Below are 14,758 nucleotides of genomic sequence, written 5' to 3' on the forward strand. Positions count from 1 at the left end.
TTAGTATGGTAATCTTCAGGTCTATCCATGTTGCTGCAAATGGCATTATTTTTGGTTTTTTATTCCTGAGTAATATTTCACTGTAGATATGTTCCATATCTTCTTCATCCATTCCTCTGATGATGGATGGTTAGGTTTCTTCCATGTCTTGGCTCCTGTAATTAGGGCTACAGTGAACACTGGGGTGCATGTGTCTTTTCAAACTATGGTTTTCTCCAGTTACTGCCCAGGATTGGTATTGCTGAACCATATGGTAGTTCTTGTGTTTTTAAACAACCTCCATACTGTTCTTCATAGTTGGCATATCAATTTACATTCCCACCAACAGTGTAGGAGGATTCTCTTTTCTCCACACCCTCTCCAGCATTTATTATTTGTAGCCTTTTTTCTAATTAATTTTTATTGGAGTACAGTTACTTTACAATGTTAGTGTATGCTGCTGCTGCTGCTGCTAAGTTGCTTCAGTTGTGTCCGACTCTGTGCGACCCCATAGACGGTGGCCCACCAGGCTCCCCCGTCCCTGGGATTCTCCAGGCAAGAACACTGGAGTGGGTTGCCATTTCCTTCTCCAATGCATGAAAGTGAAAAGTAAAAGTGAAGTCGCTCAGTCCTATCCGACTCTTCGTGACCCCATGGTCTGCAGCCTACCAGGCTCCTCTGTCCATGGGATTTTCCAGGCAAGAGTACTGGAGTGGGGTGCCATTGCCTTCTCCAATGTTAGTGTATACTATATAACAAAATGAATCAGCCATTCATATACAATATACGCCCTCTCTTTTGGACTTCCTTCCCATTTAGGTCACCATGGTGCTTTAAGTAGAGTTCCCTATGCTATACAGTAGGTTCTCATTAGTTATCTATTTTATACACAGTATCAATAGTGTTGGGCACTTTGGACAGAGGAGCCTGGCAGGCTATAGTTCATGGGGTTGCAAAGAGTCAGACATGACTGAGTGGTTAACACTTTCTTTCACTTTCATCTATAGTGTATATGTTTCAATCCCAATGTCCCAATTCCTCCCACTCCCTGCTTACCCCTTGGTATCCATATATTTGTTTTCTGTATCTGTGTCTCTATTTCTGCTTTACAAATAAGATCATCTATACCATTTTTTTCTAGATTCCACATATAAGCATTAATCTATGATGTTTTTCTCCTTCCGACTTACTTCACTCTGTATGACAGTCTCTAGGTCCATGACCTGATTTTAACCTCTATAAATGACCTGATTTTATTCCTTTTTATGGTTAATATTCCATTGTATATATGTGCCACATCTTTATCCTCTGTTGATGGACATTTAGGTTGCTTCCCTGTCCTGGTGATTGTAAACAGTGCTGAAGTGAACACTGGGGTGCTTGTAATCTTTTTGAATTATGGTTTCTCTGGGAAAAAGATTACAAGCACTCCAGTGTTCACTTCAGCACTGTTTACAATAGCCATTACCACACAGTCCCACTCCTGGGAACCTCCATACTATTTTCCATAGTGGCTGCACCAGCTTACATGGCCACCAGTAGTGCATGAGGGTTCCCCTTTCTCCACATCCTCTCCAGCATTTGTTGTCTGTAGATGTTTTTGATGATGTCCATTCTGACTGGTGTGAGGTGATACTTCATTATAGTTTTGATTTGCATTTCTCTAATACACAGCAGTGTTGAATACCGTTCCATGTGCTTTGTGGCCACCTGTATGTCTTCTTTGGAGAAATGTCTGTTTAGGTCTTCTGCCCATTTTTTGATAGGGTGGTTTGTGTTTTTTGCCTAGAACTGCATGAGCTGTTTGTATATTTTGAAGTCTCTGCTTTTCCCCCTGGGGAAGGCCTTGTGTATGCCGAAGAGTAGAATCTCTGTTTCCCCCAGTTCTGTGGAGTTCTGCACTAAAGCCCAACTGCTCTGAGGGACTCCTCCTCCTAATACCAGACTTCCAGGCTGGGCAGCCTGATCTGGGGCTCAGAGCTTTCATGCTCGTGTGAGAACCTCTGCACCATAATTATTTTCCAGTTTGTGGGTCACCCACCTGGTGGGTATGAGATTTGATTATATCGCATATAATCCCCTCTTACCATTTCCTTGTGACATTTTCTTTGTCTTTGGATGTAGAATATCTGTTTTGGTAGCTTCCAATCTTCTCTATCAGTGGTTGCTCAGCAATTACTTGTGATCTTGGTGTTTTTGTAAGAGGAAGTAAGCTTGTCTTACTCTGCGATCTTGTCCAGAATCAAGGGGCTGATTGGAGTTTGGGTGCTTACTGCCTCTTTCCTCAGTGTGTCATGCAGGTGCAGAGACCCTTGTGTGCTCCTGGGATGGCAGGGGCAGCATTTGGCGCTTGGATTTTTTAGTGGCACAGACTCATTCCCTGCCACCCCCAGAGCTCCTGTTGTTTAGTCACTCAGTAGGTCCCACTGTTTTGTGACCCCATTGTAGCCTGTCATGCTCTTCTGTCCATGGGATTTCCTTGGCAAGAATCCTGGAGTGGGTTGCTATATCCTTCTCCAGGGGATCTTCCCAACCCAGGGATAGAACCCACATCTCCTGAATTGGTAGGCAGATTCCTTATTGCGGAGCCACCAGGGAAGCCCTGTAAATGGTATTGTTTTTACCCAAAAGTGCTCACAGGGAGAGAAGCTTTTATGGTGGTGCTGCCCCTCTCCTTGTGCAGCCCCCCAGTAATGGCACCCTGTGTTTCTTGTGGGCCCAGGATTTTTCTGAGTACATCCTCTGTTACCACAGTCCAACTTCTTCACCCTGGGGAGGGAAGGGCAACAGTGCTGACTTACCCTGTTTTAACTCCTGCAAACCCACTGCCATACTTCCTTCCTAGACGCTGAAGCCCAGCTCACTCCTCCACCCAGGTCAATCTCCCTGCCCGTGAAGGGGCTTCTCAGGGTGTGGAAAGCCCACACAGTTTCCTCCTCCACAGTTTCCTCTCTGGGGCACAAATCCTGTCCCAGTTCCTATTTTCTTTTTGTCCTACCTGATTTTTTGGAGGTTTTCTTGCCCTTTTGGAAGTCTGAGGTCTTCTTCTAGCATTCAGTGGATGTTCTGTGTGAACAGTTCCACTTGTAGATGTATTATAATGATTTTGTAGGAGATTGAGGTCCACATGCTATTCCTTTACCATCTTGATCTCATCCCCATGAATTCTTTATTTAAAAAAATTCAAAATCTAAAGATTACATAAACTCAAATGAATGAGTGAATGGAAATCACATTTAATAACTGAGAAAAATATAGACATAGTTTGGGCAAACAAGACTATTTGGTGAGGATTTGAGCTTGGTATTAGAAGGGCTTGAGAGTGAAAGAAGTGAAGATTAAGAATTGTACCCATAATGAAACCATCTGATTTACAAAATTATTTACTTATCATCACTGGAAGTGTTTTTGCAGAAACTGGTGATTTTCAGAAACCTGTTTACAAAGTGTTCCTAAACTGGTTGGAGACTGAGACAACCTAAACAGCATCTAAGGATTTTCCCAGCTGAAGGCTCTGTGATTTATTTCCTAGGACTGAATCATTCCCATTACTACTACTACTAAGTCACTTCAGTCATGTCCGACTCTGTGCGACCCCATAGACAGCAGCCCACCAGGCTCCCCTGTCCCTGTGATTCTCCAGGCAAGAACACTGGAGTGGGTTGCCATTTCCTTCTCCAATGCATGAAAGTAAAAAGTGAAAGTGAAGTTGCTCAGTCGTGCCTGACCCTCAGCCACCCCATGGACTGCAGCCTTTCAGGCTCCTCCATCCATGGGATTTTCCAGGCCAGAGTACTGGAGTGGGGTGCCATTGCCATCATTACCATTAGACATAAGTAAAAAATAAATATTATTTTTCAAATTTCATAGTCTTTTTATTAATTTTATTTTTTAAATTTTATTTTATTATTTTTATATAGCAATGATTTTATTTATTTATTTTTTTACTTTACAATATTGTATTGGTTTTGCCATACATCTTTGAAAGCAGGTAATGTGGGTAATCTATAATCTACTTGCCTTCATGGCAACATTTCTTAAAACCATTTCCAAATATCCCAATAGATGTGGGTAGTATCTTTAAGTTCTAGAGGTTCTCAGGCTCCAAACCACCATGGGAACACATTGGTAAAAGCAAAATCAGATACAAAACAAAAAGTTCAGATACTGGGCTATTTAGTTTGATATGCAATACATGTTGACCCGACTAAGACTCTGAAGTTATCACAAACTTATAATCAAAGATGTATATCTATATTAGACAGTTTACCATGAAAACCACTTCTTCTCCATTCCAGTTCCCTGAAAACACTTTGCTCCGAGGCTCAGGTACAGGTGAATGCTGCTATTTGTCACTGATGCCCCCTGTCTGCAGTGGGTGACTGATCCCTTCACATTTTCCAGTGAGTGGTTAGGAAAAGATTTTCAAAATGCTCTTTGCTTTACCACCATTTTACAAACAATTACAGTGGAAGCACATGGGACAGAGTTTCCAGGACACCATTTCACAGATACCTCCAGTTGCTGGTACAAGAGGTACTGTTTTCTGTCTCCTCTCACTGTGGGACTCCAGCTTTTGTGCCCGTATGGATGGCTCTTGCTCTGAGAATCAGGATACCCAGAATGCTCCCACTTACTCTGGTTGCTGGCCTCCACCGGGTGGTAAACCACCTACACTGTTAAGCACATTATGCTGAACATCTTCCTATTTCAACCTTTTTTGTTTGTTTGTGCTGTTTTTGTGTTTTATTCTAATATAAACTAGAGGGAAAGAAGTGTAGAAGGCAAAGAATTGTAGTATGTGTTTCAAAGCCCTTAGCTCTTCACTTAAGCATTTCTTAGCACTTAGCATGAAACAAAGTTACTTTCACAAGTCCTAGTCATGGCAGTCAGAGAAAAAAAAAATCAAAGGAATCCATATTGGGAAAAAAGTAAAAGTGTCACTCTGCAGATGACATGATATTATACATAGAAAATCCTAAATATGCTACCAGAAACCTATTGAGCTCATCAAGGAATTTGGTAATGTTGCAGGATACAAAATTAATATACAGAAATCTCTTGCATTCCTATATACTAACAATGAAAAATCAGAAAGAGATGTTAAGGAAGCAATTCCATTCACCATTTCAACAAAATAATAAAATAGGAATAAACCTACTTGCTGGAGAAGGCAATGGCACTCCACTCCAGTACTCTTGCCTGGAAAATCCCATGGACAGAGGAGCCTGGTGGGCTGCAGTCCATGGGGTCACTAAGAGTTGGACACGACGGAGCGACTTCACTTTCACTTTTCACTTTCATGCATTGGAGAAGGAAATGGCAACCCACTCCAGTGTTCTTGCCTGGAGAATCCCAGGGACAGGGGAGCCTGGTGGGCTGCCATCTATGAGGTCACACAGAGTCGGACATGACTGAAGCGACTTAGCAGCAAACCTACCTGCAAGGAGATCAAACCAGTCAATTCTAAAGGAAATCAGTCCTGAATATTCATTGGAAGGACTGATGCTGAAGCTGAAGCTCCAATACCTTGGCTACCCTGATGCAAAGAATGTGACTCCTTGGAAAAGACCCTGATGCTGGGAAAGATTGAAGGCAGGAGAAGGGGACAACAGAGAATAAGATGGTTGAATGGCATCACCAATTCAATGGACAGGCATTTGAGCAAGTTCCGGGAGTTGATGATGGACAGGGAAACCTGGTATGCATGGGGTCGCAAAGAGTTGAACATGACTGAGTGGCTGAACTGAAACCTACCTATGGAGGAAATGATGTATACTATGAAAATTATGTGATGCTGGGATGAAAAAAATTGCAGATGACACAAATCAATGGAAAGATACACTATATTCTTGGATTGGAAGAGTCAATTTGGCAAAACAAGTATACTACCCACGGCAATCTACAAATTGAATGCAATTCCTGTCAAATTACCAATGGCAAGTTTTTGCAGATCTAGAGCAATTAAATCTTGAATGTTTTATGGAGACACTAAAGATTCCAGATAGCTAACGCAGTCTCGAAAAAGGAAAAATAAATAACTGGAGGAATGAGGCTTTCTGGCTTTGTCATCAAAACCAGTATGGTACTAGCATAGAGACAGACTTATAGATCAGTGGAACAGGACAGAAAGCCCAGAAATAAATCTGTGCACCTATGGTCAGTTAATCTATGCCAAAGGAGACACAGCTATACAATGGAGAAAAGACAGTCTCTTCAATAAGTGGTGCTGGGAAAACTGGTCAGTTACATGTAAAAGAATGAAATTAGAACATTCTCTAAACACTATATGCAAAAATAAACTTAAATGGATTAAAGATCTAAATATAAGACTGATATTGTAAACTCTTAGAGGAAAACATAAACAGGACATTCCTTGACCTAAATCTCAATAATTGACTTTTTGGATCCATCTCCCAATAATAGAAATAAAAATAATAAACAAATGGGACCTAATTAAACTCAAAAGCTTTCTGCACAACAAAGGAAACCATAAACAACATGAAAAGATAACATACAGAATGAGGGAAAACATTTGCAAATGATACAACCACACAGCATTAATCTCGAAAATATATAAACAGCTCTTGCAGCTCAATATAAAAAAACCAAGCCAATTGAAAAATGGGCAGAAGCTCTAATAGACATTTCTCCAAAGAAGACATATAGATGTCCACAAAGCACATGGAAAGATGCTCAACATAGCTATGTATTAGAGAAATGCAAATCAAAACTACAGTGAGGTATCACTTCATACCAGTCAGAAAGGCCAACACAAAAATCTAAAAATAATAAAAGCATGGGAGGGTGAGGAGAAAAGGGAATCCACCTACACTGTTAGTGGAAATGTAAATTAGTGTAGACATCATGGGGTTTCCTTTAAAACTAAAAACATGGTACCATATGACCTCGCTGTCCCACTCCTGGGCATATATTCAGAGAAAATCATAACTTAAAAGATACATACACCCTAGTGCTCACTGCAGCACTGTTTAGAATAGCCAAGACATGGAAGCCAGAGAAGGCAATGGCACCCCACTCCAGTACTCTTGCCTGGAAAATCCCATGGATGGAGAAGCCTGGTAGGCTGCAGTCCCTGGGGTCGCAAAGAGTCGGACACGACTGAGTGACTTCACTTTCTCTTTTCTCTTTCATCCATTGGAGAAGGAAATGGCAACCCACTCCAGTGTTCTTGCCTGGAGAATCCCAGGGACGGGGGAGCCTGGTGGGCTGCCGTCTATGGGATCGCACAGAGTAGGACACGACTGAAGCGACTTAGCAGTAGGAGAAGCAGACATGGAAGCAACCTAGTTGTCCATCGACAGCTGAATGGATAAAGAAAATGTGGTGTGCATATACACACACACACACACACAAAATGTAGTATTACTCAGCCATTATTAAAAAATGAAATAATGCCATTTGCAGCAACATGGATGGACATAGAGATTATCTTACTAGGTGAAGTAAGACAGAGAAAGACAAATATCATATGATATCACTTATATGTGGAGTCAAAACAAATGATACAAATGAACTTATTTACAAAACAGAAGCATAACAGACACAGAAGACAAACTTATGTTTACAAAAGGGAAAATGTGGGAGGAAGTGATAAATTAGGAGATTGGGGTTAACATACACACACTACTATATATAAAATAACCAACAAGGACCTACTTGTTGTTGGTTAGCACAGGAAACACTACTCAACATTCTGTAATAACCTATGTTGGAAAAGAATCTGAAAAAGAATGAATGTATATATATATATATTTTTTTTTTTGCTTTATACCTGGTACTAATACAACATTTGAAATCAACTATATTCCAGTATAAAATAAAAACCTTTAAAAACTGTGGGGAAAAATAGGTATATATGTGACTTATATGTCTGTTGAATAGTGGTCTATAATATTAACTGACTGACTCACTCTCCATCTCTTTCTCATTCTACCCCCTCTTCCCCTTATACCCCTGATGAAACATTTTAAGAGTTAATTATCCTAAATATATTACTACTATAATGATAGTAAAAATAAAAGTAGAAAAATCAAAAGCCAAAAGGAATATAAAAAATATCCAACAACTAAGATAATTTAATTACTGTGATGATACATTAAGTTTAAGAATTGAAGTTCTTTGGAGCCTTGGCATAGAAGTAGGATGAATTATAAAATCCATCGATTGATTTACTCATTCAGTATTATTTATTGTATCATTACCATGCATTAGGCTGAGCGGATTTCTGTATATATTCCAGTTGACAGTTTGCTTTCACCATTTATAGATTCTGCTTATGGTCCTTTTCTGCTTCAGCTGAGGCCTCAAGCTGCCTGTGGAAAGGTGAGGAAATAAAAGAGACACTTTCTCACACTAATTCATCAATTTGGTAATAATGTCCAGATGGTGAAGCTCTGGCCAAGGAATAGTTTGAGAAATATGGTTGGAAGCTTATTCAATACTAGGAAGTACCTTGCAGAAGCATTGATACTTTAAAACCTGTAATTTATGACTTGGGCCCCAAATCAGTAATCCCTGAGTATGACCCTGATATGTTCCCACCTGTAGCAATCACTGGAACATATTTTCAATATATTGAGCATTTGACTCACCCAAAGACAGCTGAAACACCTTGTCTTGGAATGATAGGCAATTCACTTAGCTCCAAGCCCCAGTCTTTCCATTCTTAAAATGGTAATAACAATATTAACCTTTCCAGGAAGTTGACAAATTTGAGATAATATAGATAAATGCATTCATACAGAGTGGCTGATATATAGCTAGTTTATAATAATAATTATCCCCATTTTAAAGGCAGGAAAAAAAAAAAAGTTATTTGCCTGAGAGAACATTCCTAAAAAGTGGCAGAGACAGAACTTTAGGTGCACTGTCTGGCCCCAAACTGGTGCCATGTTGTCCCCAAGGGAAATCATTAAGTTTTTTGAATGAGGGAATGATAAATCAGTCTGACAGTGACACATAGAGTAGATTATAGTAGGGGAAAATGTGGTGATAGGAAAATCTGTTATTAGACTATTTCAGTAGAACAGATTAGCATTCATCTGACTCTGACCTAAGAGTTTGGAGTAAACACAGACAGAAGGGGAAGAAAGCTAAAGGTTACAAATGTAAAGTTTCAAAGATTTGGCAATGACATGTGTTGTGGGAAGAGAAAAGTCAAAGAGAAAAGGAAATAGATGCCCTGGGTAATCAGGAACATGAACAAGCCAAATACAACAAGAACAAAGTCAAGAAGAGAAGTTTATTTGAGACCCTGGAGAAAGGTGATGAACATTATTTGAGGATATGTTGTGTGGAGTGTCAGAGGGACAATTTGATGGGAATATAAAACTTGGGGCTTCCCTGGTGGCTCAGAGGTTAAAGCGTCTGCCTGCAATGCGGGAAACTTGGGTTCAATCCCTGGGTCAGGAAGATCCCCTGGAGAAGGAAATGGCAACCCACTCCAGTATTCTTGCCTGGAGAATCCCATGGATGGAGAAACCTGGTGGGCTACAGTCCACGGGGTCGCAAAGAGTCCGACACAACTGAGTGACTTGACTTCACTTCACATAAAACTTGGAGTTAGTGAGGTCTCTGAACTTAGGCACATTGTTGTTATTTGGCAGGTAGGGAGGTAAGTACCTGGGTGTTTACATGGCAAACAAGCTTTTTATTTGAATTTGATTATGGGGCATTATGTGGCTTTGGAAGGAATGATGCTAAAGCTGAAACTCCAATACTTTGGCCACCTCATGCAAAGAGTTGACTCATTGGAAAAGACTCTGATGCTGGGAGGGATTAGGGGCAGGAGGAGAAGGGGACGACAGAGGACGGGATGGCTGGATGGCATCACTGACTCAATGGACGTGAGTTTAAGTGAACTCCGGGAGTTGGTGTTGGTGATGGACAGGGAGGCCTGGCGTGCTGCGATTCATGGGGTCACAAAGAGTCAGACACTACTGAGCAACTGAACTGAACTAAACTGATGTGGCTGATAGAGATTATGGTAAACTGTTCCACTCAGTCAACCCTTTAATGCCATTAATCCCTATAAGTCACAAGCAAGGTGTGCAGTCATCTATAAACCGTAATAATTGAAAGGTGATAATCATCATTTATAAAGTGTAATAATCATGAAAATACTTTAGATTATAAAAGAAAAGTACCAAGATACAAGTTGTCTTAAATAAAACTTTGGGAAACTCAAAACTTCCACCTATGAATACTTCTTCCATAATTGTTTTTTTCCTTTGCCTACCTGGTTGCCAATCAAAACATCTGTCTTTAGGATTCAGTTTAGCCACATTTCTTTCTTTTTTTCTTTATAAGTCTTAAAAGTTTTGGCCCTCTTTCCCCTGATTAGTTTCCATCGCTTCTCGGCCTTTTGGCTAAGATCAAGTGTAGTTTCCAAAATAACAGTGAGAAATGAAATTATAGTGTACTTCTTTCTAGTCCCTGCTAAATCCATTAAGGAAAGATAGTGCAGAATAGGAATCTGGTACAACTGTTGAATTTCCTTGAACCTCATCAGCTGTTCATTGTTAAAGGACAAGAAAAGCTCATCTCTCCGCCACATGAGTGTGTTGCATTTATTTCTATTTTGTGTCCACAACACCTTTTCCTTTGTTCAACCTCCCGTGTCTACACTGCATACAACTCAGTAAGACGATCAGTTGTGGATGCCAAATTCTATAATGTGGTTTACAAAGAATGTCTTTTTCTCCTCCTCCTCTATACTGTCTCTTCACTAAACCTAACTTTGAGGTGTTTTTGCTGACTCTGAAGTGTCCAGATCACTATATCTGTATATGGTTAGCTAACTTTGGGAATGAACCTCTTTCTTCCAACTTTTGTATGACAATAAGGCATCTGAAAAATAGGGAAGGAAAGCAGACATATGGTATTCTTCTTACTGCTGACAGTTTTTAACAGGCCACCACCCTATATTGGTAGCCTCAAATCGTCAAATGTTTTTGTCTTTTGCCCCCTGTTTTCTTACAGTGAATAATTTTTAAACCTTCATACAATGTCAGGTACTATTCTAAGCATCTAAAAATTTTGAATGCATCTTCTAAAATTTTTACTCTATAAGCTGGTTTTGTGTATTATTTATACCTTTTAAAATTAATGTTCTGATGATAGAAAATAAGGACTCTTGATAGCTTAGGAGCCCTCATTCTTGTTTAGGCTATAACTTTAATCCTATCTCAGTGGGCACTCCTAAATATGACAGAATGCCATATAATTGTTATAAGTTTTCCTTATCGCTCACCTATTGTTGTTTATGGGCTTCCCTCATAGCTCAGTTGGTTAAGAATCCGCTTGCAATGCCGGAGACCCTGGTTAGATTCCTGCATTGGGAAGATCCACTGGAGAAGGGATAGGCTACCCACTCCAGTATTCTTGCACTTTCTTTGTGGCTCAGCTAGTAAAGAATTTGCCTGCAATGTGTGAGACCTGGGTTTAATCCCTGGGTTGGGGAGATCCCTGGAGAAGGGAAAGGCCACCCTCTCCAATATTCTGGCCTGGAGAATTCCATGGACTGTATAAGTCCATGGGGTTGCAAAGAGTTGAACACAATATTCCTCATGTTGTGGTAGCTCAGCTTGAGTTCCTGATTTTTAGAAGTAAGATCAACCAGTCACCATCCTTTACTGGTAGCCGCAATCTTAAATGTTTGTCTTTTTTTTTTTTTTTAATTCTGTTTCTCTACAAGGAATAAAAATCACAAACGAAAGTAACTTGAGAAATGACTCATCTAGTAATTACAAGAGATCCATGTTATCTTTATTATGAAACTACTGATGCTGGAATTGATAGAGTTTTGCCTATTCTCACTTCCCAAGCCACATCACTGAGATATCAGAGGATGCCTCTGTAATGCCATCTGTCAGTCCTCGGAGACATCACCAAATAGGGTTGATGCAGGCCTAAGAGTTTTGGGCTAGAATGAGGGAAAATTCATGGAAACCTATTTTTCTTCATTTTAGCTCCCATATTTTTAAGCTCAGGAAGCTTTAAAAGACATTTAAGAAAAAATGACACCATGCAAAATGAAATGAGAAATTCTGGCCAAAGTTGCTCACACTGAAATGGGTAAGTTGTCACACAGATGGGAACATTTTCTTATTGGACACTGTCTCCCATTTTGTTTCTCTCTTAACCATTTCTGGCTACTTTCAGTTGACAATCTTATTTACACCACTTCTGATAAGCTTAAAGGCTTGAAGATTGTATCAGGGAGACTGTTAGGAATTATGATGAGATTCTGGTGGCTTTGCTATACTCCTGAGAGAGTTACACACACAGACATCACTTGAAGGAGAATTAAGGCATCACCTGGGCAAGGAAAATGATTATTGTGTTGGGCTATTTGGTAAAAGTTGGTTTATAGCAGAGACTACTGGGGGGCTTTGTTTTTATCCTTATAGACCACCATACTTTCCACTTCTAGAATCTTAATCATGAGAGAAGAGTCAAGTTTCAGAGCAAGGCCTGGTATAAACTATGACTCAATTATAGTAGAACTAAAATGAGACCTATAGTAGAACTAAAATGAGGCCTTGATGGCCCTTGATGACCTTGGCCCATGGGATCCATTTATCCAGGATGTGGGGAACAGAAGGAAAAGAGAATGGGACCTACACTCAGGGTCTCTGAGACACTTCCTTATGACCACCAGATAGATTTGCAGCCCACACACTATCTGACAGCTTCTCCTTTCCTGGCTGGGGAGCAAAACTAGGCAAAGAGGTGAGCATATAAGTAGATAGAAAGGAGCACAAATGTTTATTCTTCAACGTCTACCACTTTATAAAGATTGGCAAGAATATTGTTGCTGCTATTAATCTCCAAAAATCTAGCTCACTATTAGCCTGCAAGATGACACACACTCTCTGACAAATATATTTTGACAAGAAAAATATCCCAGTATGAAATATTTTGAGTTTTAATTTTCTTTTGAAGAGAGATCAAAGGTATCATTATAACCAAAAAATATTAGTTAACAATGAGATAAACTAGTTGCAAAAATTATTCTGATAATGCTGCCGTATAATCCAGCAATGCCATTGCTGGGCATATATCTGGGCCAAACTATAATTCAAAAAGTTACGTACACCCCAGTGTTCATAGCAAGCACTATTTACAATAGTCAAGACATAGAAACAACCTAAATTTCCATTGACAGATGAATGGATGGAGAAAATATGGTACATACAGATAATACAACAGAATACTACTCAGCCATAAGAAGGATAAAATAATGCCACTTGCAGCAACATGGGTGGATGTATAGATCATACTAAGTGAAATAAGTCAGAAAGAGAAAGACAAATATCATATGCTCTCATTTATATGTGGAATCGAAAGTATGCACAAATGAACTTATCTATGAAATGGAAACAGACTCACAGACGTAGAGAACAGACCTGTGGTTGCCATGGGGAGGGACAGGCTGGGAATTTTAAATTAGCATATGCAAAGTAATACAGAATGATTAACGAGGTTCTATGTATAGCCCAGGGAACTATATTGAGTGTCCTATAATAAATCGTAATGAAAATGATTTTCAAATAAATGATTCTCCACTTCTTTCACAACCACACCTTTTGAAATATTACTTGAAAGAAGCAAGTTCCATCAAGAAGTGGAATCTACTCCCCTGCTCCTTAATTCTTGGCTGGCCACGTGACATCCTTGGACCAATAGTTTGCCTTGGAAGTCACAGCATATCAGTTCCAAGCCTAGGCCTCAAGAGGCCTTTCACATTTCCACTCAGTCTCCTGGAACTCTGCCACCCCCATGAAAACAAACCCCAGAGTAGACTTTTAGAGTGTGAGGGACCACTCTGAGAAGACCTGAGTCATTCCAAGTTAAGCCCAGACTAGCAAGCCCATAGCCAGCTCCACAGCTGATGAGCTGCAGGGCCAACTGAGATGGCTGAAACCTGAGTTCAGGCTTGTAGGCCATCCTGTGCTCTTGTTTCTTCTATCTTGTCTCACAAGAGTATTTATCCTCTGCTTCCTCGTCTGATTCAGCTAAGTAAATCTGCCCTCTTTGTCCAGCCAGCCCTCTGCTCTAATTGATTTCATCTGCTCTATCTCTTTAAGATCTGTTCATTGCTGAACCCCAAGCAGTGCCTGGCACACATAAATATTCATTAATTAATGAACAAATCAATTGCCTACAAAAAGACACTCTTGACTATATAAAAAATAATTCTTCCTCCATAAACATCATAATGCTTTTTGTTATTTGCTACATGTAAAAATAAAAAGAGTAATCCAAACTATATGGTGAATGTGCAATTTTATATTGTTTTTTCATAGTGTATTTTCAGGCATAAGATTTATTTTTAGATTTAAAACTCCATAGAACAGAGGTTAAATCTATTTAACCAACTTCAAACCATATTAAAATTAGTAAATAGAAGCTTATTGATTACTTATTTCACCTAGATGATGATGACGAAATGATGGTTTAGTAAATCATTCTGCTTAGGAATTACCACAAGATAGAAGAGAGAGACTATCAAATATGATATCAGGAATTATAGATTTGGAAACAGACCAACATTTTGAGGGAACTAATCCTTACTTCTATATAAGATGCCATATTTTAAAATCTTTTGATCAATATGATTTTTTTTCTCCATTCTCTGTCTACTGATTCAGTGTCAGAGTCCATTTAAAATTCCCTCCATCACATGTGCATCATGAAGGAAACTGCATACCTCAGGAACCAATTAAAGTTTAACTTACCTCCTCCTGACCAT

General features: G+C 39.6%; 1 pseudogene; it reads left to right on the plus strand.

The window, feature by feature from the left end:
- The first annotated feature begins 10,350 nt into the window (after positions 1-10,350).
- On the plus strand, positions 10,351-10,429 carry LOC133253567 (U2 spliceosomal RNA; annotated as a pseudogene).
- Positions 10,430-14,758: the final 4,329 nt, after the last annotated feature.

This window comes from Bos javanicus, chromosome 8 (assembly GCF_032452875.1).
Source record: "Bos javanicus breed banteng chromosome 8, ARS-OSU_banteng_1.0, whole genome shotgun sequence".
NCBI classification, from domain to species: domain Eukaryota; kingdom Metazoa; phylum Chordata; class Mammalia; order Artiodactyla; family Bovidae; genus Bos; species Bos javanicus.